Source organism: Mirounga leonina, unplaced genomic scaffold, assembly GCF_011800145.1.
Source record: "Mirounga leonina isolate KUSES-001 unplaced genomic scaffold, KU_Mleo_1.0 Mir_168, whole genome shotgun sequence".
Classification (NCBI taxonomy): Eukaryota; Metazoa; Chordata; class Mammalia; order Carnivora; family Phocidae; genus Mirounga; species Mirounga leonina.
The window spans coordinates 14575636-14602306 of NW_023270426.1; the positions used below are offsets into that span (position 1 = coordinate 14575636).

The 26671-nt window shown below is 37.9% G+C and overlaps 1 protein-coding gene and 1 non-coding gene across 2 annotated transcripts in view; one reads left to right on the plus strand and one right to left on the minus strand.

The window, feature by feature from the left end:
• Positions 1-26671, plus strand: part of ADAMTS19 (ADAM metallopeptidase with thrombospondin type 1 motif 19) — a 253350-nt gene that overhangs the window by 24026 nt on the left and 202653 nt on the right. The gene's annotated exons all lie outside the window — the stretch shown is intronic.
• On the minus strand, positions 4809-4915 carry LOC118017279. Its single transcript, XR_004681115.1, has one exon. It is a non-coding gene; the product is annotated as a U6 spliceosomal RNA (small nuclear RNA).

Below are 26671 nucleotides of genomic sequence, written 5' to 3' on the forward strand. Positions count from 1 at the left end.
TCCATATCAGGCAGCTGGGAAGGCTGGGAGGTGAAATTCAAAGTCACACCTGTGTGTGTGTGTGTGCATGCACATGTGGGAGTGTGCATGTGTACGTGGTGAAAATATTTTGTTGCTTCAGTTTTATTTATCAGAGATGTATCACATTCGCATCATTTTAATTCTTTGATCGAAGGTATAGGGTGGAAATTGACATGGCGTAGGTATAAGAATAGAATTTGACATAATAGAAATTACTAATTTTTTTCTGAAAGGCAGAGAGAGGGCTGGAGTGAAGGGGGAGGGAGAGACAGGATCTTAAGCAGGCTCCATTTCACAACCCTGAGATCATGACCTGAGCTGAAATCAAGAGTCAGATGCTTAACTGACTGAGCCTCCCAGGCTCCCAGAAATTACTGATTTTTAATGTAACCTATCTTTCCTTACTCCTTCTAGTTGCTGCCTTGTATTAGTATTCTCAAAAATTTAAAGCAAGAAATTAGCACACAGTAGAGGGATTTTCTTTAAAATATGCCTGACAGAGTCTAATGCCATAACACTTCTGAAACCAAAGAATTTATTAATGTCACTTGCCAGTTTCATTGTAGGAAAATGCTGTTGGAAAATCCTGGGATCTTAGAATTAATCTTGGTTTTGTTCTTTGGAATACATAGAATCCTTTATCTCTCTTATGATAGTCAGCAATGACTGTGAAAACAGCTACAAACAAATGATAATTCATGAATCAGTTCAGTTTGGGGCACTGTACCTGGTGGTTTTTAAACAGATACCTGAGTAGTTTTTATAGTAATCCTGTGAGGAAGGTGTCGTTACACCCATTTTGTTGATCAGGAAGTTTAGGAATTTGCTTGAGGTCTCCAAGGAAGCAAGCTTGGAATCAAATCTAGGTCTTCCTGGTTTGAAAGTTAATACCCTTCATGGAGGTGGTTTGAAGACTGAGTTGACTATGAAGTTCCGAAGTGTTGTTTCAGAAGTTGCTATGTTTCAGGTGTTGGAGCGGAAGAGAATGAAGGGGAGGGTTAAGAGTAGGAGGTGAACTCTAAGCTCTTTTGAGTGTCCTCAGCTCCGTTGTTTTCTGTTTAATATCATGTCATTTTCATAGAATATTTGGTTTGAAAAGTGTCCGAGTAGAATAAAAAAGTTTTATTGGAACTCCTGGAACTTTCCAGCCATGATGAAATAGGAGTTAGAATATCAGGCAAACTATGTGAATTAACGGGTTTTCAGGCATCGGACAAAAGGTAGCACAAGGCAGTCATTACTCAGAGAAAAGATACCGGTGAAGAATCTGCATATGTCCCAGTTTACAACCTGAGAGAGGCTGCAGTCCTGAAAGGGAACAAAAATGGAGCCCGGCATCTTATGGAATTAAAGAGACAGGGTTGGAATTTGAGAGAAGCCGAGGAAGCTAGAATTTGCCAAAGGACTAAAGAAGACACAACAGTGCCTTAAGGGAGGTCTTCTGATGTGCAGAGGGTTCTTCTGGTGTATTTGTCTGAATACTGGTCTGACATTTGTAGAACATTCTACCTTACCACCCCAGAGCACACATTATTTTTCCAGGGCTCAGAGGATATATTCCAGCATAATACCTTATTCTGGGCCATAAAGTAAGTCTCTGTGAAGTTAAGGGGAGTGAAATATTACAAAGTAAGTTTTCTCAGTCCAACAAAATTAAAAATAGAAATCAGTAAGAGAAAACTATTTGGGAAATCCTCAAATGTTTGGAAATGAAATAATACACTTCTAGATAACATAGGGGTCAAGGAAGAAATCACAAAGGAAATTAGAAAATATGGGGAAGTGAATGGAAATGAAATACAACATATTATAATTTGTGGACTGCAACTAAATTGGTACGTAGAGGAAAATATTTACATCACATACATAGGAAAAAAGATCTCAAATCAGTTATCTCAGTATACACATGAAGAAATTAGAACAAGAAGAGCAAATGAAACCTAAATTAAGCAGAAAGGAGAAATAAAAATAAAAGCTGATATCAATGAAAAAGAGAATAGAACAGGAATAGGGAAAATTAGTCAAATCAAAAGTTGGTGCTTTAAAAAATAAAAATAATCGATAAACTATTTTTCAAGAAAAAACAATAAAAAACGCAAATGCTCAATGTAAATAATTAGAGTGAGGACATCATTACAAATGCAATAGGCATGAAAGAGATAACAAGGGACTATAATGAATAACTTTGTGACAACAAATTCAGTGGCTTAGATGAAAGGGACAAATAATGTCATAAAATGCCAAACTCCCTGAAGAAAAATTAGTAAATCTGAACAGCTTTTTCTTTTTTCTTTTCTTTTCTTTCTTTCTCTCTCTCTCTCTTTCTTTCTTTCTTTTTTCAGATTTATTTATTTATCTGAGAGAGAGAGAGCATGAGCAGGGGGAGGGGCAGAGGGAAAGAATCTCAAGCAGACTCCCTGCCAAGCACAGAGCCTGATGCAGAGTTCAATCTCAGGGCCCTGTGATCATGACCTGAGCTGAAATTAAGAGTCAGATGCCTAACTGACTGAGCCAACCAGGCACCCCTGAAGAGCATTATTTCTATTGAGAAATTCAATTTGTAGTTATAAACTCTCTCTAGGCAAAAATGGCTCACATCATGAATTCTATCAATTTAAGGGCCTTCAGTCATCCAGACAGTGTCAAGTTGAATTATCCCCTCACCTTTTTCATTTTTCTGTTCCATATACATGGAATGGAAAATACTTCATATGGGGTATTTTGTTCCCTTTATTGCCCCAAATTAAGAGAGCTACCAGGTTTCTGAATTCCCAAAGAACACAATGATTCAAAAAAAAAAATGTACCATCATATTATACATAGATTTGTAAAATTTCAGTTAAGTGCTGCTCTAAACACTTGTTTACATTGCAACAGAACTTGTAAGAACCAAGAACTGTTATCGATAATGCTCCATGACATCGCTGTAACTGTCCATTACCATCTACACCATCCTCTCCCACTAATCACTGACCTTTTATTTTACATTTCTAGAAATCACACCATCAGCATTTGCTATGTACGATGGCAGATTTTCATCAGATATTTTTATGTTGAGATTTTTCTAAATGAATTTTTATAAAAGCATTATCTTTTAAGGAAAATTGCCTTCTTAGGATTTTCTTTGGATGTGTAGATAGGGCCATGGGTAAATAACATTTCTGGTATTTTCATACACTTAATTTTGCTTATATAATACAAATGGGATTATATATTATGTGTCTTCTATAACTTTTTTGTTAAGTGAATGGTAGGAGATTTTTATTCTTTTGGGATACTAGTATTTTATTAGCTATACACATTACAAATATCTCCTACAAGTTTGTAGCCTCAAGATCATTTTATGCCATTTATGTAAATTTTTAAACAACCATATAATATCCCATAATGCAAGAGCACAATAATTTATTTAAAATGCTAATATAACTTCTTAGTTAAGAACAAGCAGCTCTTCCATCTATTACGTCTGTTACTTTGGATAAAATATTTCATCTCTCTGACGTTCTGCTTCATACTTAAAACAAGGAAAAATACTTCCTATTTCATATGGTTGTAGTTGAGATTAGAGAAATAATGCAAATAAATTACTCCCAGAGCAGGATTTCTCAACCTCACCCCTAATGACATTTTGGGTAGGATAATTGTTGTGGGGGGCTGTTCTGTGCATTGTAGAATGTTTAATAGCATCTTTGGCCTCTACCCACTAGATGCCCCATCAGGACAGCGAAAAATTGTCTAGATATTGCCAGGTTCTGCACCCCTCCTTGGAGTGGGGGATACAAATATACCCACTGAGAATCACCGTTGGAGAGAAGAGCCTGGTATGGTACATGATATTAAGTCTGGTACATGAAGCTGGACACATGCACAGCACAGTTCTCTGGGGTGATCTTTGCATGGACTACATCGTGGGTGGCTCTTGCTATACTTCTCCCTGGTAGTGGCCGTTAAGAAAACTTCCCATGTTGCCAGGCTTTAGGTTTTGGTGCCATTTTTACACTAACACAAATAACACTAATTTCACAATACCACAATCAGTTACATAGATCTTTGCACACCTATATGAGTGTAAGTACCAGAGGTATTCCTGGAAATGTTATTTTAGTTGGGGGAGGCAACACAGGGCTTACAGTACTGAAATTTTGATATATTCTGCTAAATCACCTTCCAGAAATGCTAGACCTGTCTACACTCTCACCTATTGTACCTAAGAGCACCCTTTTCTTCATATCCTCATCCATAGTGAATATTAACATTCCTTTTGTATGAAAAGATATTTTGTGAATTTTTAATGTTTCTTTCTACAACTCACCTTTCTTCCGTGGATTGCATGCAGATAATCATTGCCCATTTTTCTATTACTCTTTTAGTCATTAAAGGCTACACCTAAATCTCCAATTATAAAGCTATTCAAGTGTACAGAAAAGCACAGAGATTAAATACAGCTAACACCCAGGTTTTATGAGTGTTAACATTTTACCATTTTTTTGCTTAAGATTTTTATTTTGAAATTTTGCACATGATGTTGAAGCCCTTGTGGGTGCTCTTCCACAACCATTTTATTTTCTGAGTCCCCAGATGTAACCACTGTTCTCAAATTTGTATACATATTTTCCATCCATACTTTAATAATTGTATTATATGGGTATGCATCCATAAAAGTCTATAACAGCATTGTTTTGTATTTTAAACATTTGCACAAATGGAATCATACCACACACATCTTTCTAGAACTTGGCTTTTAAAAATTCATATTGCATTTTTGAGTTTTTTTAATTTAATTTTTTAAAAATATGGAATGCTTCATGAATTTGCTTGTTATCCTTGTGCAGGGGCCTTGCCAGTGTTCTCTGTATCATTCCAGTTTTAGTCTATGTGCTGCTAAAGTGAGCACGTCTTGTCCACCCTTTAAATTGCAATATTTATTTGTATACAGTAGAGTTTATTTATCCATTCCCCTATTGATTGATGTTTATCCACCTACCCTCCCCTTTAGTTTTTATATTTTGGAGTTACCAGCAATATAATAATGATCATCCTTTTGTGAGTTCTGTGTGCACATGTGTGAGAGTTTCTCTTAGGTATATACCTATCAGTAATATGTTGGCTTATGGACATACACATCTTCATATTTATTATATATTATCAAATTGTTCTTCATGGTGATTATAATACTGTTTCCTCTTGCCAGCTTGTATTTTTCCCACACCCATACCAACAAACTCCTGGTATTGTGAAACTGTTATTTTTTCTTCTCATCTTTACTCACATTTTGGTAATTAGTAGAACAAATAGAATTTTTAAAAAAATTTTTAAACATTTATGACAGAGAGAGAGAAAGAGAGCATGAGTGTGGGGAGAGGGAGGGGCAGAGGGAAGAGGGAGAGAGAGTCCCAAGCAGACTCCATGCTGAGCCCAGAGCCCCTCCCTGGACTCAATTCCATGACCCCAAGGTCATGATCTGAGCCGAAACCAAGAGTCAGACATTCAACCCATGTGCCTGTAGAAAAATTTGTTTTTAAAAATGGAACGACTGAGCAATACCACCAACCCACTTGATTTAACTGGCACTTCCAGAAAATTCTGTATTTAATACACATAGAACAGTCATCAAGCTAGATCATATGTGTTGGGGCTGTTAAACTCTTCTCAACAAATTTTAAAGAACTGAAAACATATTAATATGTTCTCTGGTGACAGTGGAATTAATGGAAATCAGCGACAAAATAATGCCTGAAAATTAGTATAAATTTTTAAGTGAAACAATACACTACCAAATAGTACGTAGATCAAAGAAGAACTCACTAAGGAACTTAAAAAAAAATTAGAAATGAATGAAAATGAGAACACTATATCAAATTATATGGGATGCAGCTGAGTAATACTTATGGGAAGATTATATCATTAAATATTTAGTGTCAGGGAATAAGATAGTTCAATGTTAAATTAGGAAAAGAAGAGCAAATTAAACCCAAAATGCATAGGAGGAAATAATATATGTAAGAACAGAAATCATTGAAGTTAAAGCAGAAAAAATGGAGAAAGATAAAATTTCTGGAAAGTACAATAAAATTGCTATATCTCTAGGTAGACTGATCAAAGAAAAAGAAAATGCAAATTATCAATATTAGGAATAAAAAGGAGACATCACAACAGTTCCTTTGGAATTAAAATTATAATAAGGAAATATTATGAACCACTTTATGTCAAGAAAGTTTACAACACTAGGTGAAAAGGACAAATCCTTGAAAGATACATATTAATAAACTGACAAAAATAATGTGGAACATCTGTGGAGCCCTAAATATAGTATAATTGAATTTGTAATTAGAGCTTTTCCCACAAAGAAAATTCCAGGCCCAAATGCCTTCATTATTGAATTATGTTAATAATCTATAGATGAAATACCACAGATTCTTTCAAGTCATTTGAAGGAACAGAACAGTTCCCAATACTTTCATGGGGCCAGTATTATCCTGATATCAAAAACAGATAAAGAGGGGTGCGTGGTGGCTCAGTCACTTGGGTGTCCGACTCTTAATTTTGGCTCAGGTCATGATCTCAGGGTTATGGGATTGAGCCCCATGTCAGGCTTTGTGCTGGGAATGGAGCCTACTTAGGATTCTCTCTCTCCCTCTCCTGCTGCTCCCTCCCCCATCTCTCTCTCTCCCTCAAACAAACAAACAAAAAACAGATAAAGATACTGCCAGGAAAAAAACAAAAAAAAAACAAAACCTGTAGTCTAATTTCACAGAAATATAGACACCAAAATACTTACCAACTATTAGCAGATCAAATCCAGCAATAGGTAAAAAGAGCAATATATCATGACCAGAAGGAGTTTATCCCAAGAATGCAAGGATGGCTTAACCTTAAAAGTGTCTATCAGTGTCATTCACTATATGAAACAAATGAAAGAGAAAAACTATACAACAATGCCAATGAATACAGGAAAGTAGTTTGACAAAATTTAACAATTTCTGATAAAAATGTTCAGCAAACTAAGACGAGATTGTAGGTACCAAAACCTGTCAATGCACGTCTACCAAAAACAAAAACAAAACAAAACAAAAAACCCTCATGGTTGACATCATTTTTAAATGCAGAGGACTGTGTGTATATTATCAGTAATAAGATGAGGATATCCATTTTAACCACTTCTATTCAATCTTGCGCCAGAAGTCTTAACCAGTACCATAAGCAAAAGTAAATAAACTAATTTAAAAATTAAAGATGTGTAGATAGAACAGGAAGAGGTAAAATTGTTTTTATTTGCAGACAATGTGATTATATACATGAAAAATCCTGAGGAAACTATAAAATAGCTACTAAAACTAAAAAGTGAGTTTAGGAAGTTCAAAAGGTGTAATGCCAATTTACAATAAATGAGTGTGTGTGTGTGTGTGAGAGAGAGAGAGAGAGAGACATCACTTCTTTTCTCCTTTGCTTCTAGCATCCTCCTGCTCACCTCTGTAGGTCCGCATACTATTTAGCTTACTACATGTGAAACTTGAATGAGATACTCTTTCCAATATAATTATTACTGATTCAACAGTAAAGTTGAGGCAACTAAAACTTCTTTCTTAGATATCTATACAACCTGGGCATTTGTTTTAATTCCTGAGGAGTTTCAAGATTATTTTCTTCTCTTCAAAGGCACTGTCAGGATGCAGAGAAAAATTTGAGTCAAGGCTTAAAAAGCAAGATGGTAATTTTTCAACATATGATGTTATTTATTATATATATAACAGTGCATTTCAACCATAAAGTTAAACTCTTACCATTTTAAAGTTTTATAAATAAAGTTGCTTAAAAACTCACTCTGTAGGGGTGCCTGGGTGGCTCAGTCGGCTAAGCGTCTGACTCTTGATTTTGGATCAGGTCATGATCTCAGGGTTGTGAGTTCAAGCCCCATGTCAGGTTCCGTGCTGGGTGTGGAGGCTGCTTGGGATTCTTTCTCTCCCTCTGCCCTTCCCCCACAAAAAACAAAAAAAACCCTCCCTCTGTAGTAGGTCAATATTAAGTATTTCTATTTTATGGCCTTTGAGATCTGTTTTTAAATTTAATAGAAGTGTGTCTTATAGTAAGTATATATGGGTATGTGTGTGCATATATATATATATACACATATATATGTATATATATAGTTTATAATAACATAGGGCAGATCCAGTTCACTATCTTGCATAGTGTCTTGATTCAGTTCTAAATGGTCAGATTCCTATTCTTGGACCATAATATATATAAAAAATATATAATTAGCATATATACTAATTAATATAACTGAATTTTAAAGGTTTTTTTTTAAGGTTTTATTTATTTATTTGAGAGAGAGAGAGAGCATGAGGGGGGGAGGGTCAGAGGGAGAAGCAGACTCCCCGCCGAGCAGGGAGCCTGATGTGGGACTCGATCCCGGGACTCCAGGATCATGACCTGAGCCGAAGGCAGTTGCTTAACCAACTGAGCCACCCAGGCGCCCTGAATTTTAAAGTTCTGTGTGTTCTTTTTGTATATGTAAAGTAATAAATACATTTATCCTTTCTCTTGGCATCTGTATTGAATTCTAAATAGCATAACATTTTCTAGATGAACTTTCTCAGTTTGGAATATTCTCATGTGTCTTCAGCTCTTTAAAACAATTTACTCTGGCATATCCTGAATTAGTGAGAACTGTAATTCATATGTATTCTTTGGGTAGTTGTTGAGTTAGACCTGAAGGGATTCATACCCATATATGGATTTGAAGTCTACATGTTGGATAAGTTGGATAAATAATAAGTCCCAGATAAATTACAAGACCCAAAGAAAGCATGAGGCAATACTGTAATTCTGTATTGTGTGGGTGGTGTGATTTTTAGGCCTCTGGTTTTATTTACTTTCTGCTAGAGATCCTATTAACAGTCAGCACAAGAAACATACCAGGCTTTTATGTTGAATTGAAAATTTTAGTTATCTAGAGATAAAGTACTTAGGACTCTGTAAGGTAGAACACAGGAATAGTTCACTTTCTGTAGAGATTTATAGTTGTATAAAGTGCTTTCACATATATCATTTCATTTAATGGACAGGAAGCTGTAATTCATAAGATAGGAAAGGGTTGCTTTAATTTCACTCTTAATGTTGCCTTTGTCCTGGCTAAGCTTTACACAGACGCTCACACCCATTTTTTATCTGCCAAGCATCAGCCTAACTCCTAAGGCTGAAAAGTGAACCAAATTTGGCATGAGTGTTCTTTAAATGAATAAGTGGTGTTTAAGGAAATTAATCCAGGGTATAGAATACATTTAAAAATGTTACAAAGCCTCAGTAGTCTATGAAGATCAGACTTTTAATGTCACAATTGGGCCTATCTAGCTTTCTTTCATAGTTTTGGTTTACTACCCAAGTCAGTAGGTAGTAATTCTGACATTATCACATATGGGCTAGCATGTATTGAGTGCCCATTATGAAAATTAAAGTATGATTTATACACTTAATTAAAACTGCTGGTGGGTCTTCTCATCTTCAAGCTCATTATCAAAAGAAAAAGAAAGGTGATGTGACAGAAGTGAGAGGAAACAGTGCCTCTTGAATTCTCTTTCCTGTGTTCATCTGTGTAATTTGGAATGTGTTAATCATCTGTAAGGTCCTTTTGGTAACCACGGTGATCTTGTCTCCATAGCCTGTGGTGAGATGCTCAGTGAAGTCCCTGTGAACAAGCCCATTTCAAAACTTACTGGCCTGTGGTAACTTCAGTTTTCAAACAGAACTGCAAGGCCCTTAACCTTTCCTTTTTTAATTCAGTGATCTCATATCTTCCATTTTATCTTTTATGAGAATCTTTCCCAGACCATTGGCTCTTAGTTTCCTGGATGGATGCACAGCTCAGTTATAATTTCCCAAGATTGCTTGTTTTCATATTTTCTAGGAAGCGTATTCCGAGTCATACAGATGCTTTGGAAGCATCCACCTTTTGTGATTAGGGCTTTGGCTCTCTTTTTGGAATGATACATAGTGTTTTGAATATTGTTGTTGATGAAGTTTTTTTACAGGTTAAACTTAATTTCTCAGGCATCGGGATCAACACACCTTAGTGTTTTTTACTCTAACAATGAAAAAATAAGCACCAAGGAGGTTATATGACTTGCTTACACTAACACTGGCCCCATGTGATGAAGTCCTGAATTTAGTCTTTCAGTGGTCACATCCTCTGCCTTATCCTTTATGCTTAAGGTCTGTTCTGGATAGGTTGAATTGTATGAAATTGTCAATATATGAGTGTCTGACATACAATAAAAAGCAATTTCATATGCTACAACCTATAAACTTACCCCAAACACCAAAAAACTCCATTTAGGGAAAGCTCCTTCTACATGCAGCTAAAACTGAATATATATTTTTTTAAGTTTAGTACTAAGTTTACAGGAAAAAAACCTTAGTCATTAGTAATTGCAGACAGAATGCCAGAGGTAACAAGCTTACTTGTGGAGCTCCTTGGCTCCTTTATATTAAGAGTGTGGACTTAGGAGCCATTGTGTGGGTTTGAATCCAAACTCCCCTATTATAATCGTACTGTGTAACCTTAGACAATTTACTTATCCTCTCAGTGTCTCTGTCTTCACCTTTTAAGATGTAGTAAGTTACTTAGAACTTATCTGACATCACTGTAAGGGCTTTAAATGTGTTTAAGAAAAATGGAAATGAGGAACAGAAAACATTTTGGTCAGTGCATCAAATAATCTTCTTGACTTTTAGAAATGCTACCTATTAGATATTTTTTTATTAATTAAGTGAATGAGGAATATTAAATTAGGTTGATAAGTAGTGGTATACCCATGTACCACTTGTACATCAATTTGTTTAAAGAGGTCTGAAAGAAAACATATAAACCTAACTAGCCCTTGCATTCCAGGAAATGTCTGTTGGTTGATTGAGCAGTGAAATGAAGTTCTCTCACTAACATTCTTCCACCAAAATTCCTTTCAAATTTTTAGTGCTAAAGTGGCCTCTAGGATCTGATTTCCAAAAGGACTCTGACACTTCCGCATCCAAGTACAAATAAACGACACAGTGACTTCTCATGGCCAAGTGATCAAAGTAACTGTAAAATGCATCCCTGCAGAAATGATGGGTTGATTTCTTTGTTTTCCTGTAACCTTTAATTTCCTACACAGCCTTCAAAAATTTCAGAAGAACGTGTAGGAAACAGAAATGAGAAGAGAATGTGCATGGGTAGACAGCTAGGGACTGTGCTAAGTACTTTACAAGGTAAGAATAAATTCATAATATTGTAAGAAAGGTATACAAAGTGCTAAAATTCGTATGTTGAGTCTACCAAATAAAAATTAATTAATTTCAAGCTTTTGAAAGGTGGAATAAGTACTGGCCATGTGGCATTGAAGTCTAGTTAGGTAATGAGACAAGGAAGTCCCTAACCCTTCAAATAAATCCATGTGTTCTGATACAGATGTGTCATTTCATCCTAGATTACTAAGAGAATTTGCAGAGGAAATTTTCCCCATCTTCCACTGAAATTGATATTGCATTTAGCATTAATGAAATAAGGAATTGAATGGTAGTTCAAATAAAAAGTTGAATTATAAACAAATTAATATCTATATTTCAGAATAGTTAATTGCAAAGGATGGAGGATGTGGACCAGACAAAACAAGTATTCACTTGGGGCTACTGATACATTCTTCTCTTACTTCACCCACAGCAGCATTGGGAATAGTGATCATGCTGTCCCTCCCTCTTGATATGCATTTTTTTTTAAAGATTTTATTTATTTATTTTAGAGACAGAGCACAAGAGGGGGGAGCGGGAGAGGGAGAAGCAGACTCCCTGCTGAGCAGGGAGCCCGATGCGGGACTCGATCCAGGGACTCCAGGATCATGACCTGAGCCGAAGGCAGTTGCTTAACCAACTGAGCCACCCAGGCGCCCCTTGATATGCATTTTTATCACTTGCCATCCAGGACCCTACTGCTCCCTGACTGCTCCCTCTCTGGCTGCATTGGCCATTCTTCTTCTCTGTATCTTCCCAACAGGTGTGACATAGTGCTCAGTCATGGGCCTTCTTTTCTGCCCTGTGTACACTTATTTGGGGATCTTACCCAGTCTCATAGCTTAAATGCCAACTGTACGCCCATGGTTCCAAAATAAGTAATTCTAATTTAGACCTCTCTGTTGAGCTCCAAGTTCGTATGTCCAGATATGTATTTGACTTTTCAACATGAGGTCTAGTAGACATATCAAACTTAACATGTTTCAGACTGAAGTGATCATCTCTCCCACTCCAACCCCAAATTCTCCTCTCCCCACATTATTCTTCGTCCTGCTGATAGTCATTTGGCAAGGGCCAAAAATCACAGTGTGGTCCCGAATTCCTTTCTTTCCTTCAGAGTGCATGTTCACACATCACAAGCTCACCTTCTACTTGAGCCACCGATAACCTGTCATCATGTGACCTTTCCCCCATCTGTAGTTTACCCTCAGCACAGCCACGAGAGTGAACTTTTTTAGATAGGTCTAAGCATGCTCATCGTAGTACTTGTAAAGACAATATATCTGTAGTGGAAATTTAAAACATGAGTGCAAAAGATACACACATCTTCAGTGTAGTAGTTAACCTCTTTGCAATAAGGGAAGGGAATTGGGGGTGCCTGGGTGGCTCAGCCAGTTAAGCGGCTGCCTTTGGCTCAGGTCATGATCCCAGGGTCCTGGGACTGAGTCCCACATCGGGCTCCCTGCTCAGTGCAGAGCCTGCTTCTCCCTCTCCCTCTGCCTGCCTCTCTGCCTACTTGTTCTCTCTCTCTATGTCAAATAAATAAATAAATAAAATCTTTAAAAAAAAATAAAATAAAAAAAAAGAAGGGAATTGGTTTGGGAATGTGTGCTGATCCATTTCAACTGAATCAAGAAATTGTTATATTTTTAAAAAATTATCTACAGTACATAAATGTTAACATTTCTTAAGTATCGGGAATGGATTCCTGGATATTCTATTGTCTTGTATATTTCTGAAGGTCTGAAATATTTCCTAATAAAGAATGGTAAATAATTATAAATAAAAGCACTTCCTCTCTTATTGTCCTCTACCAGTCTCTACCAGGTTCTTAACGTGCTACTTTTCTTATAGTCTATTATTTTAACTCATCTTAAGTGCTAGACATTTTTTATTGAACATTCACTTCCATACCTTAAAATCAAAGAAAATCATACCTAAGAATGACATTCATAAACTAGAGAGCATCCAAGTAAAGTGAAAAGAATGAAGACAGATTTCATATCAGGGATCGTTATGGTAACTGGTCACATACAGAAAGGCCATGAGAGTATTTGTCATGTATTTGAAATGTGAAAAGGTGCTTAGGCCATACAGTCAGAACTCATGATTTAACCTGGTGGTGATTAAAGAAATATTTCTGAGACTTATTGCTGTCCAGTAGAGGCCTGGATTGCTTCAGAGCAGTAACTGCCCTATTAGCTATTGAAGTGTGTAAGCAGAATATTAAATATTTATCAAAGGTGTTGATGAATGATTTCTTCTCTGGGTGGAATTTGGAACAAAGTGACCCCTGATTTCTGGTTTGGATACGCTCTTGTTTATAAATGTCTTTTTTACAGCGTGATGCATGGGCGTAATTTTCCCAATGTGGTCTGGTATGCGCAGAGTGCTTTGGGTCTCCCGGTTTTTACCAGATTTTTTCAGCTCTTTAGGTGTATGATCTCTTAAGTCAGCCCAATATTACAGTAGCTTTTTGAGCCCATGTACTCATTGATGGGACAAAAGAGAGTAGAGAAATGTGGGGAGAAAAGACGCTCAATTGCCTTTTTCAGTACTGCCTAGTCACAGATGGGGTATTCGGGGATCGTAAAGTTAAGAAACAGGCCATATGAGGAAGAACTTTGTTGGTACAAGATTTATTTTTTCCTGCAAGGGAGTAAAACACCAATATAGTTTCTTGTATATTACCTAATGCCATTCAGAATGGGAGTAGGGGAGAATATTTGAATTATTCAAGGGTCCTAAATGGAAAAGTAACACATTTTGCTGATGTGCATGCAAAATGAGAAAGAAGACTTAAAATCTACAATAAGGAAACTCCTTATTCACAGATCTTCCTTGACTTATGATGGGATTGCATCCTGATAAACCCATCATAAAGTGAAAACATTGTAAGTCAAAAATGCATTCAATGCCCCAGCCTACCAAATATCATCCCTTAGCCTAGCCTACCTTAAATGTGGTCAGAATACTTACCATAGCCTACAGTTGGGCAAGATCATCTAACACAAAGTGTATTTTATAATATAGTGTTGTCTCTCTTATGTGATTTATTGAATACTGTAGTGAAAGTGAAAAACAGAATGGTTCAGTGGGTACAGGATGGTTGTAGTAGGCGCGTCAATCGCTTCCTCTCAGGATCATGGGGCTGACTGGTAGCTCTGGATACTCCCACTGCCCAGACTCATGAGAGAGGATTGTATGCATGTCACCAGCCCAGGGAAAGTTCCAAATTCAGAATTTTTTGAAAAGATTTTATTTATTTTTTTGAGATAGAGCGAGTGAGAAAGAGAGCACGAGTGGGCGGCGTAGGGGCAGAGGGAGAAGGAGAATCCCTCCACTGAGCAGGGAGCCTGACACGGGCTTGATGCTGAGGATGCCAAGATCATGACCTGAGCCGAAGGCAGTCGCTTAATCGACTGAGCCACCCAGGCGCTCCCAAATTCAGAATTTGAAGTACGGTTTCTACTGAACGTACATCGCTTTTGTACCATCGTCAGGTTGTATTCTCACAAGTCAACCCCGTTGTAATTGGGGGACTGTCTGTATTATCAGAGATACTTGAGACTGGCTGTTTTAACATGTTGGGTGCAGTGCTCTATTTCCTGCATCTGGCACGTTAGCTGACACATAGTATGCACTCAGTAAATATTGTCGGATAAATTCATTATTTTATTTATTTGACCTTTAGTTGAATCCGGAAAAGAAGTTGCAGCACATTTTCCATGTCTCTGAGTACCAGTGCTATGGCCCTTGACGAGTTTGCTCCACTAATCTTGTTTCCATGGTAAAGCGAATTCGCATCCACTCCCTAGGGGTATGTAGGAGGTTGGCAACGTCTCTGCTAATTGTGAGGTCACCAGTAAGACCTGGCAGTGAGGAGTATTGCCCCACATCGCAGCTGTGCAGCTTCCTCAGTGGTCTCATTCAGTTCCACTGGAAGCACAGAACTGGGCTGGAATTGCATGAGATAAGTGCTGTAGGGGCTCATCACCATGGTGAGTGGCTCTGCAAAATCACCGAGTGACTAACCCTTTAACAACTAGGTGTATAACTGAATAGGCACCAGCTCATGAAGTGCTAGGGTGAGTGGCGAGCTGGAAGCCAACTGTTAAAAAAGTACATAGGGCAAGCAGAGTTAGTTAAGAAATTGAAATTCTCCTCATGACTCAAAAAAATGGAACATGTAAAATTCTCTTACTTGCCGCAAAACAAAAGTTGCCTTGTTAGGACTTTGGAGAACCCTGACTGATGTAGGCAGGGGAGTTCTTTCGTTTGGTTTTTGCTGTTCAGTTTAACAGAAGCATGAGCACATGTGTTTGATCATCTTGCCTAGGACTAGTGAATTTTTAACCCAAGCAATGTGGGTTAGGGCACATTGTGAACTGAATGAGAGCTTATTCCTGTCTTTTTTTTTAATAGCCACTTCTAGAAAGAGTTAATTCTTATTTTAAAAAATCAACTAGCTCCTACTTTTCCTTTAACCTCACTGGACCTTCCTTTGCTAATTCCTTCTCTGTTTCTCAATGTTAGGGTCCTTTGGGTTTGGTTTTAGGCTCTCTTTTGCTCTTTATCTACACTCCCTTTCTGGATATCGTCACTCTTCCCCGTGGATTGAAAGATTATCTTTTTGTTGGCAGCTCCCAGACATATGTCTCCAGCTCAAAACTCTGCACTGAGCTCCATATTCCAACTGTCTACTTGATTTCTCCACTTGGATATTTCACAGATACATCAAACCTAATAAGGTCCTTTGATTTATATCTCAATTACAGACCTGTATCTCCCCTTCTGGAGTACGTGAGCCAGAGACCCTTAAGTCATCCTTAATTCTCTGAGTTATTGTCCCTCCATGTCCCAGCATCTAAACCATTAACCAATTGGAGTGGTCACCCTCTGGTTTGTATGAGTATCTAAAATCAATCTCAAGTGTGGTTACTTTTCTCCACATCCTTAGTTCAGCCACTGTATGTTGTTCCTTTGGTCTTACTCACCATAGGCTTGCTCTTGAATCGTTATAGCTCACTTCAGACTGGTCTTCCTGATTCTCCTCTTGTCACCCTATAATCTGTTTTCCAAAAAAAGAACAAGAGTAACTTTCTTCAAAATTTCTGATTATGCCACCCACTGTCAGTTGCTTCCAATTACATTTCCAGTAAAATCTCAGTGCCTTCTCATGGTCTTCAGAGCTCTCCATGAATCACACCCTGCCAACGCTTCTGTTATATTTTGCTACTATTATTATTTGTCTGTGACTTCTGCCACTGCCTCAGTCTCCCTGTCAATTCTTTCATGCTGTTCTCGCTCATCTATAGGTCTTCCTCACTGACAGACTTTACACCAATGCCACCATTATTAATTGCTTTAATTATAGCAGTGTCCCCTCCAACAAGTCTTTTTTTTTTTTAAAGATTTTATTTATTTATTTGAGAGAGAGAATGAGATAGAGAGCATGAGAGGGGGGAGGGTCAGAGAGAGAGGCAGACTCCCTGCTGAGCAGGGAGCCCGATGTGGGACTCGATCCTGGGACTCCAGGATCATGACCTGAGCCGAAGGCAGTCGCTTAACCAACTGAGCCACCCAGGCGCCCCAACAAGTCTTATATCCTTCCATTTCAACCCCTTTTAAACTAAAGTATAATCTAAGTTACGTCTGTACATTGTTTGTAAAGTTAATATTTACAAAAATTTTGGTGGAAAAAATAAAGTATCCTGCTCTCTCCTTTCCGGCGTTGATTTCTGCCTTCCAGGAGCAATTGCATTTCTTTTAGTACTTCCCTTGCCTCTGTATTGCGAAGTAATACTGTTACATTATTTATCCTTTGTTTTTCATTTTTAAAATAAGTTTTACTGTGGCATAAATATGTAGAACACAAACATACATTGTAATAAATAATAACTAAAAAGTGTACATTTTTGTAAACACAAAATCTGTCGAGTTCCTCCCATGTATATTCCAGGGTCATAGTCTTGGTGTATGGCATCCTCTGCCTAATACAACAATTATCTCTTGCCTACAGCCTTTTTTATATGGCTGGCTCCTTCTTCGGATCCTGCCTTCAATGCTCCTTCCTTAGAAGAGTCTTCATGGGCCACCCTCTCTAGCATCTCAGTCTCCATCCTATTTCTCTCAGAACTTTGTTTCTTTTTATGAGACTTTTCACAATTTATAATTCCTTAAGTATATTTGCCTGGATACCTGATTTTTCCTGTCTTTCCCCCTAATACATAAGGCCAGTGAAGATAGGAATTAAAATCTCTTTTCATTTTTGAAGCTTCAGTGCCTTGCACACTGTCATGTAGCAGGTATTCAGTAGGTACATTTGTAACATGTAATCATCAGGAAGATACAGTAGAACATAATAGCTTTTGGGCTAGACTGGTTGATAAACTTAGAAGTAGATTTAAAACTGAATTTGCTGCCTATTTCTCAACTCACTTTTTTGCATGTTTAAAGAATCCATAAAAATCCCGAGGGATGGGGCACCCGGTTGGCTCAGTCATTTGGACATCCGACTTTTGATTTTAGTTCAGGTCATGATATCAGGGTCTTGAGATTGAACCCCATGTCCAACTCCGTGCTCAGTGAGGAGTCTGCCCCTCACCTCCCCACGCTCTTTTTCTCTCTCTCTCTAAAATAAATAAATATGTTTTAAAAAACCCTGAGGAATTAATTTAAAAATCATTCTAAGCAACAAGAGATTACAGTAAAGTGAATGGATGTTAGAAAGTATATGAAGATCAATGGCTTTTCTTGATTTGAGCAAAAATTAGACTATAAAATGAGAAATGAGACAACCATCCTCATACCAAAAAGTCAGTAATTTTGGATACTAAATGTTAGGATGGAGCATTTGTTTTTCACTTTACACATTTACCACTTTTCACATCTTCAACATAGAACAGCTTCTGTTTATAATCATATTTGTGATGTCGTTTATCTATAATGGAGTTAAAAAGGAACATTTTGAAATTGTTTTAAAATGCATATCTCTGTCAAATGCTGGCGAAAAGTTAGAGGAGGCCAATGGTTTTCAAGAAAATGGGAGAGAAAGCGTATTTTTTTCATTTGTAAGAGTGATGTGTATTCCTGAGTAATTATTACGAAGATAAAATAAGACTGTTGAAAGATCATAGCACAGAAGGTCATCATGAAGCATCCCATAGTAAAATCTCTAGCCAGTGTCCAAGAAAAGAAAAATAGTCTAAAAACCACAGGAGGATTTCATCAGGGTTTATTTTTGAATATGAATCAGATAAGTGATACAGCCATGGAATGCCCCTGGGTTCCTTTCCAGTTGTCATTTTCCCAGGGATCCCTGCGCTCCAGCCATTCTAACCTTGCTTCTCCTTACACATGCTAAGTTGGTCCCCTCTCAGGGTCTTTGTTTCTCCTTCTGCCTAGAATGTTCTCTCCTCTAACTTGCCCTGACCAACTCTCAGATCTCTGCTCAGATGTCACCTCACCCGAAAGACCTTCCCCACATCACTCTCTAACCCTTGAAATACTTGGCACCTGAATTCATATTGTACACATACAACTTTTCACTGAGTAAACAGGACTCAAAGGATGCCATAATGAGACTGGGGTTTTGTTCTCCCTGGTCTTTTTTCTGGTGGTATTCACGGGTTAGGTTGTGAGAAGTCACTTGGTAAATTTAGTCACAAAAGGGCGCCTGGGTGGCTCAGTTGGTTAAGCGACTGCCTTCAGCTCAGGTCATGATCCCAGAGTCCTGGGATCGAGTCCCGCATCAGGCTCCCTGCTCTGCGGGGAGCCTGCTTCTCCCTCTCCCACTCCCCCTGCTTGTGTTCCCTCTCTCGCTGTGTCTCTCTCTGTCAAATAAATAAAATCTTTAAAAAAAAAATTTAGTCACAAAATTTAGTTAAAATATTTATCCTCTAATCATCAAACCCTCCAAATTCCCCCATAAAGTTGAAGTCTCTCTGCCACATGCCCTCCACATTCAGGCTTGCTTAGAGCTAATCACTTGCAGTGAAGAGGAAGAGTGAAGTCAGTCCTTGCTGTTTCCCCACCTTGGGCTTCCATTTCTTCTGCTCAGTGCTCTGAGCTTCCTCTGGCTCCTCGGGGGCAGAAACTTTTAGGGAGGCTGGAAAGAGGAGTATGTTTGGGTGGCCAGTGGTGTCATGGGTTGGCAACAGTGTCATGGGACAGTAATGCTGAGCATTATGTTTGATAGGTGCTTAAAATGGTGACTCTCTGTCTCTCATGGGCCACACTGATGAGTTCTTGGGAGGCTGTCCTCTTCAAAGATGACCCTCAGTCTCTTGGGATTTCACACTTGTTCTTTGAAGAAGGCTGGTTCATCTTCTCTAGTTGGTCACTTTCAGCGCCTGCCTTGTCCCTTGGGTATATGGGGGGATACTTCCAGGCTATATTTGAAACTCTGTGTGTGTGTGTGTGTGTGTGAAATAGAACACAGACATAAATGAGGGTATAAACTATCAAGGTAAAGCTTATTAACAGTGATAGAGCAATTGTATGTGTAACTTTGACTCAGTCGTTTAAATAGCAAATCCTATCCCTTCCTAGAGTGTGTGTAAGTTGGTGATGGGTCTTGCCAACCTGGATCATCATTGCTGCCCCCCACCTCTGGCTGTACAAAGTCAATACTCATAAGTAGAGGGTCAAATGAATGAATAGCTAATAAATTATGATATATTTAGAGGGTACACTGTTATTCAGCAATTAAAAACCAGGCTTATAAAGATTATTTAATATCATTAAGAAACAAAATAACAATTAAGCTATTCTTAAATGGTAAAATAAAGTAGAATATAAAACTTTAGCAAATGTGTGCACAGAGACACACATGCACATACACACAGGTACATACCCACATATATACTTTGTGTGTCTGTGTGTATGTTAATAGACTAGGAAGAAGAATACACATACCTATGTAATTATCCTATGTAATGGGATTTGGGATAATTGTTTGCTTTTTTTAATTATATTTTTTAAGTGTTCTGCTATTTAAATGTTCTGGCTTTATGATCAGGAGGCATTTTAAGAAAGAAAATAAAAAGAGAGTTGTAAAACTAAGGAAAAAAGAAAGAAAAATGAAATCCTTGAAACATTCTCCCAAATCTGCCATGGGGGAGTGATTGGGCTCGATGCACTGAGGGAGGCCTGGGGACGAAACCCTCAGGCCTCTTGGAAACCCAGTGTGCCTTTGGCAGGTAATATGTCTCATCATATAAAACAGTCAGCTCAAGATAAAGTTCAGAGCCTAACGCAGTATATTTGTCTTTTGCTTTGTGAGGGATGGGGCCTGGCCTTGCTGTTGATATCAAATTTTGGACATCTACCATTTGTGAGGTGTTGTGCTTGACGTCAAATCCTCAGTGCAGAATTTTTTAAAGATGAGAGTTATTTGGAATAACAATGATATGGCAGGGCCTAGACTTCCTCAGATGGCCTCACAAAGGCACTCTTTGGTTTGAATCCTGTCTTCGCCACATACTGATGTGTGACCTTAGGACACAGTAAATCTTTTTGAAACTCACTTTTTTCAACTACAAAACTAGTGAGATTACTCTGAAACAAATAATGCAATATATGTTAAGAAAAAAAAAAGAAGAAGAAGAAGGTAGCGGGAGGGGAAGAATGAAGCGGGGGAAATCGGAGGGGTGGACGAACCATGAGAGACGATGGACTCTGAAAAACAAACAGGGTTCTAGAGGGGAGGGGGATGGGAGGATGGGTTAGCCTGGTGGTGGGTATTGAGGAGGGCACATTCTGCATGGAGCACTGGGTGTTATGCACAAACAATGAATCATGGAACACTTCATCTAAAACTAATGATGTAATGTATGGGGTTTAACATAAGAATAAAAAAAAAAAACTAGTGAGATTAGCCTATGTGTCACAAGTTTGCTGTTTGATTAAATGAAATCATTTATATGTGTGTATGTGTGTATGTATGTATACAGTGCCTGGCACACAGACATATTATTTTCTTACATTATTGTTTTCTTATAAATATTTTAAAAGAAGTAAAGAGAAAAGGACTCTATAATTTCTTAATTTCTTCGGCCTTGGTAACTAGAAACAAGTTGGAGGCATGAACAGAGATACACACTCAGAGGCACTGGTTTCGGAGAAGGATCAGACATCTGACGTGAGGTGATGAGAAGTGAGCAGAGAGGAGCATGGATCTTGAATGGAAGTAGTGGGCTAAGAGGGGGATTGGGGATTTGGGTACGGGCTCCATAGAGGGTGTTATAAAAGCTTTGGGAAGGATCATTGCAGACAGCAGTTGTTGACCAAAGACCTGCTTTGGAGTGAGGAACTTGACCTGTTTAAGGAAACAGAAACAGTTGCTAGAGAAGAGAGTGAGAGCAATGTGATATTCGTGGAGAAGAAAAGCGGTCAAGGGTCAAATGCCTTAGAGAGGAGAACAAAGGACAGGAAATGGTGGGTGGCCCTGAACAATTTCCAGGGTACCGTGGGGGAAAGGGGAATGCAGGTAGCAAGCAAATTTAGAGTGATGTATTAAAACCAAAAACAAATTTGGAAATTGGGAGTGTTAGATTCCAGCCCTGACACTCGAATGAACTCTCCGTGTGATTCTAGGCAAGTTATGCAATATTTCTAAGTCTTGGTTTTCTTGATTTTAAAACTGCGCTGATGGCCTGATGATTTCTAGGTTTGCTTCTCCCCTTGTAGTCTCACGATACTTTCTGAAGCCCTTTGGCAAGGAAAGAAAACAGAATAATGTTAACAATGTGGTCCCATGAAAGCTTTTCCTAAAGATAGAACTTGGGCTCACAAAGAAGGCAACATTGGGAATGCCGGAAGGGAGAAATCAAATAGTAATTTCCCCTCAGATGGAGTTACAGGTAGAGTAGATGGAATAGATGCTATCAAGAACATTGAATGGATATGTTTTCTTTTGATCTCAAAAAGGAAGAAAATGTTAAGGTAAAAGCAACATTCCTTGAGCACCTGCTGTGTTTCAGACGTTATGTATGGAAGGCATGCAACTGAGCTCTATGCCCAAAGCCTTCCCCCAAATAGCTCATGGTCTAATCAGGGACACAAAAACCATAACTATAGTGGACGTATTAGTGTAATAACGGGAAAGGTACAGTGTAGAAGTGGATTGGGGGGCAGTGGTTACTTTGGAGAGAGGACCAGGTTGGCTTGATTTTGAAGAAATAACCAAGAATGACTTTCTGGAAAGAGAAAATACTATGTGCAGTGTACCAGGATGTGATCATACAACTAAAAGTTATTCTGAAATATGTTAAAATATAAAATTTGTTCACAAAATTAAAATGTGTTTGTTGGGGGCACCTGGGTGGCTCAGTTGGTTAAGCATCTGCCTTCAGCTCAGGTCATGATCTCGGGGTCCTGGGATCAAGTCCTGCATAGGGTTCCCTGCTCAGTGGGGAGCCTGCTTCTCCGTCTTCCCACTGCTAGTGTTCTATCTCTCGCTATCTCTCTCTCTCAAATAAATAAACAAAATCTTTAAAAATGTGTTTGTTGTAGTTATATATAAAGTTTAAGTAGTAAAAATAAAGCTGGAGAGGTAGGCAAGAATTTATCATGACCTTAAACTTTATATATCTTCATTAAGGATTTAGAGTTTCCCCCTGTGGGTATAAAGGGGAAACATCAAAAGGGTCGAGTCAGGAAGAGTTTAGCATTATAAGACAATAGGATAGATAGGGTGTCAGAAGTGTATTTTCATAAACTTGCTTGTATGTATTGAATACACAAATGCATGAAAAATCACTCCTATTTATAGTATTATTGAAAATGATATCTTTTGAATAAAGCACCAACAATCCCATAGTATTATAATTTACATCAAGCCCTATATTATACTTACGTTCTGAACTATATAATGCTTTATATACTTTATTTACTTAATGAGATGTATACTGTAACATTACCATACAAAAAATACTCAAATAAAGCCAAATGTACATTGCTCAGATCATGTGGAGCATCAGACATTTGTGTACAATATTTTCACGAGCATCTCAAGATGCCAGATCTTTTCACAACTTCTGTAATTGCTGTTTAGAAACAAAACACTTGTGCTTCTTTCAGTGTCTCACTAATTCTCTAATATACCTATGGTCAGACAATAGAGTAATCATCCTCAGAACCTGAGGACATTGACTTTCCTATCAAAAACTTCATCATTTGATGTTTTCAATTATATGGGTTCATCTTGTTTTGGGGTTACATTTTCCCATCTCTCTACTCAAGGCAGGCATTTTCTTAACTCTTAGCTAGACTCCATGTCCTCTTTGCCTTTGCTCATAGTATCTCCTCTCATGGGAACAACCTTGCCCTCATCGTATTCAGATTCTGCTATCCCTCAAGACTCTTCTGATATCCTGAAATTATAATGATCTAACACCTTCCTCATGTCCTTTAGCACTTACACTATGGAGTTCTTATGATATGCTATGTATTTTTAAAAATAGGGCATCATCAAAGCCTGACAATACGCAGTTTGAGCCTCAGATAAATACCTTCAGCCAGCCCATTGAAAGCTTACCTAGAAAACCAAGGTTCTGGGCGCCTGGGTGGCTCAGTTGGTTAAGCGACTGCCTTCGGCTCAGGTCATGATCCTGGAGTCCCGGGATCGAGTCCCACATCGGGCTCCCTGCTCAGCAGGGGGTCTCCTTCTCCCTCTGCCCTCTTCCCTCTCGTGCTCTCTGTTTCTCATTCTCTCTCTCTCAAATAAATAAATAAAATCTTTTTAAAAAAAAAGAAAACCAAGGTTCTGGAAAATAAGTTTCCGGAAAGAAGCAGGGAAGAATGAAGAGAAAATTTGAGATAACTATAGTAGTGCTTCAGTTCTGTGAGTGAATGGGAAGTTAGGGTGTGGAAGTAAAGTAGCAATGTTAGAGAAGAAGAGGAACAAGAGTGGAAAGAGTGCCATGTTGTTTTCTAATTTTTAGGTCATTTTTTAAAGATTTCTTTGAGAGAGAGAGAGAGAAAGAGAGCGTGGGTGGGGATGGGGTAGAGAGAGAGGGAGAGAGAGAGAGAATCTCAAGCAGACTCCCTGCTGAGCATGGAGCCTGACATCTCAGGGCTCGATCTCACCACCCTGAGATCATGACCTGAGCCAAAACCAAGAGTCCAGTGCTTAACTGACTGAGCCACCCAGGTGCCCCTTAAGTCATTTTTAAGTTATGTTTGCATTAGAGTTTTAGGATCTATTTAGTAAACCATAATTAACTTGAATTTGAACACAATGAAACATTTATCTTGGTTAATTGAGGCACTTCTCCAACAGCGTATTTGGCACATTGACCAAATCAAATTTCATGTGATTAGAATTTAATGACAGTGTCAGTGCACCTACATGAAGATCCATTTTCTTGGTTGTCTTAATAAAGCACAGAGGCATCTACATAGAGAAATAAAATGTCAGAACTAGGAAGAAAATAAATGAGTGGTAACATATTAATGTAAGTGAGGGTAAATTTGCAAAATACTGAAGTTCTTGCTAAATTGTGAAATCAAAGAATAACATTCAACGACAAAAGAACAGATGCTACCATATGAGAATATGCACATGATAACAGAAATAAGGGAGGGAACACCTGTTAAACTTAATTTCATTTCCAAATTTTGTGTGAAATGTCTCAAAATATTTAAAATCATTTTGAAAAATCTAAATAAGAACAATCTGGGAGAAAAAATGCTTATAAAGCTTGCATTTATTTTAGATGATGTGCTGTACGATGTTCATTCACATTCTCTTTTCTTTCCTTCTGAAACTGAAAGGACAATATTTGCACTAACGTGAATACTGCCCAATTGCGGATTGTTGAACACAGGGACCCTTGTGCATAGAGGTTAATATGGATTCATGTTCTTCCATAGCTTGTAAAATCGCAGTGCAGATAAAGATTTCTGTTTGATTAGTAGGAAAAGTGAGGCCTTTGTGGTGACACAGAAAACCTCAAGTCTTTCTGCAAGTCTGCTTTAATATAAAGAATTATCTTGAAAGATACTGATCTAAGTTAGAGCATTTCCTTTGCTGTAGGATAGTATTCTGGTCTCAGATAGAAAACCCTTCCCTGAAGAAAGAATGCTGAACACTTAGCGCTAACTCTGCCCCAGAGTGAACTGTAGTCAGACAGTAAATATGTATTGAATGAGTGAGTCACCATTTATAATTATTCCAACATTTTCTTCCTTTCCAAAAGTGGCCTTCTTGTTTTAAAAAATGTCTGTAGATAAAGTTCTAACACAACAAATAATTACTGTGAAGTCGTTTCCAAATCCTAACTTAAAAATTTTATTTCAGAAAATATTTAATATGGTAATATGGGGGTACAAAGGTGAATCCGTTTTGATTCTTTGGAATCCTGAGGCCTCCAGTTCATACTAAAATGTTTGGGTGCTATGATTTATTATGGTTATTCTAATTAATAAAATAAAAATTATGGTGAACATTTATTGAAGGGTTACCCAGTATCACATCCTATGATAAGAGCATTACATGTGCTTTTCCCAAAAGTGAATGTTCTGGACAGCCCTATGCAGCACTTGTGTGGATTAAGTCACTGTATCTTTCTCAAAGTTACTTAGCTAGTAGTAGGTTATGAATCCAAATAATCTTAAGTTCAGAATCTGTTTTTGGAGTCATTAAATTTTGTATGTTGGTATGCAATTCAGTTTTATTTGGTTTATTGTTCTAAATCCAACTATACTTACAACCTTTTGAAAGAATGTATCAGGTTATAAATTTATGATTTAAGGAAACTGAGCATGTTTGCTTGAGATGTTCTTTTTTTTTTTTCTGTTCACTTTAGCAACCATTTTAATCTTTTATTTTATTTTATTTATTTATTTTTTATTCTTATGTTAATCCCCATACATTACATCATTAGTTTTAGATGAAGTGTTCCATGATTCATTGTTTGTGCATAACACCCAGTGCTCCATGCAGAATGTGCCCCCCTCAATACCCACCACCAGGCTAACCCATCCTCCCACCCCCCTCCCCTCTAGGACCCTGTTTGTTTTTCAGAGTCCATCGTCTCTCATGGTTCGTCTACCCCTCCGATTTCCCCCGCTTCATTCTTCCCCTCCCACTACCTTCTTCTTCTTCTTTTTTTTTTTCTTAACATATATTGCATTATTTGTTTCAGAGGTACAGATCTGAGATTCAACAGTCTTGCACAATTCACAGCGCTTACCAGAGCACATACCCTCCCCAGTGTCTATCACCCAGTCACCCCATCCCTCCCACCCCACCCCCCACTCCAACAACACTCAGTTTGTTTCCTGCGACTAAGAATTCCTCATATCAGTGAGATCATATGATACATGTCTTTCTCTGTTTGACTTATTTCACTCAACATAATACCCTCCAGTTCCATCC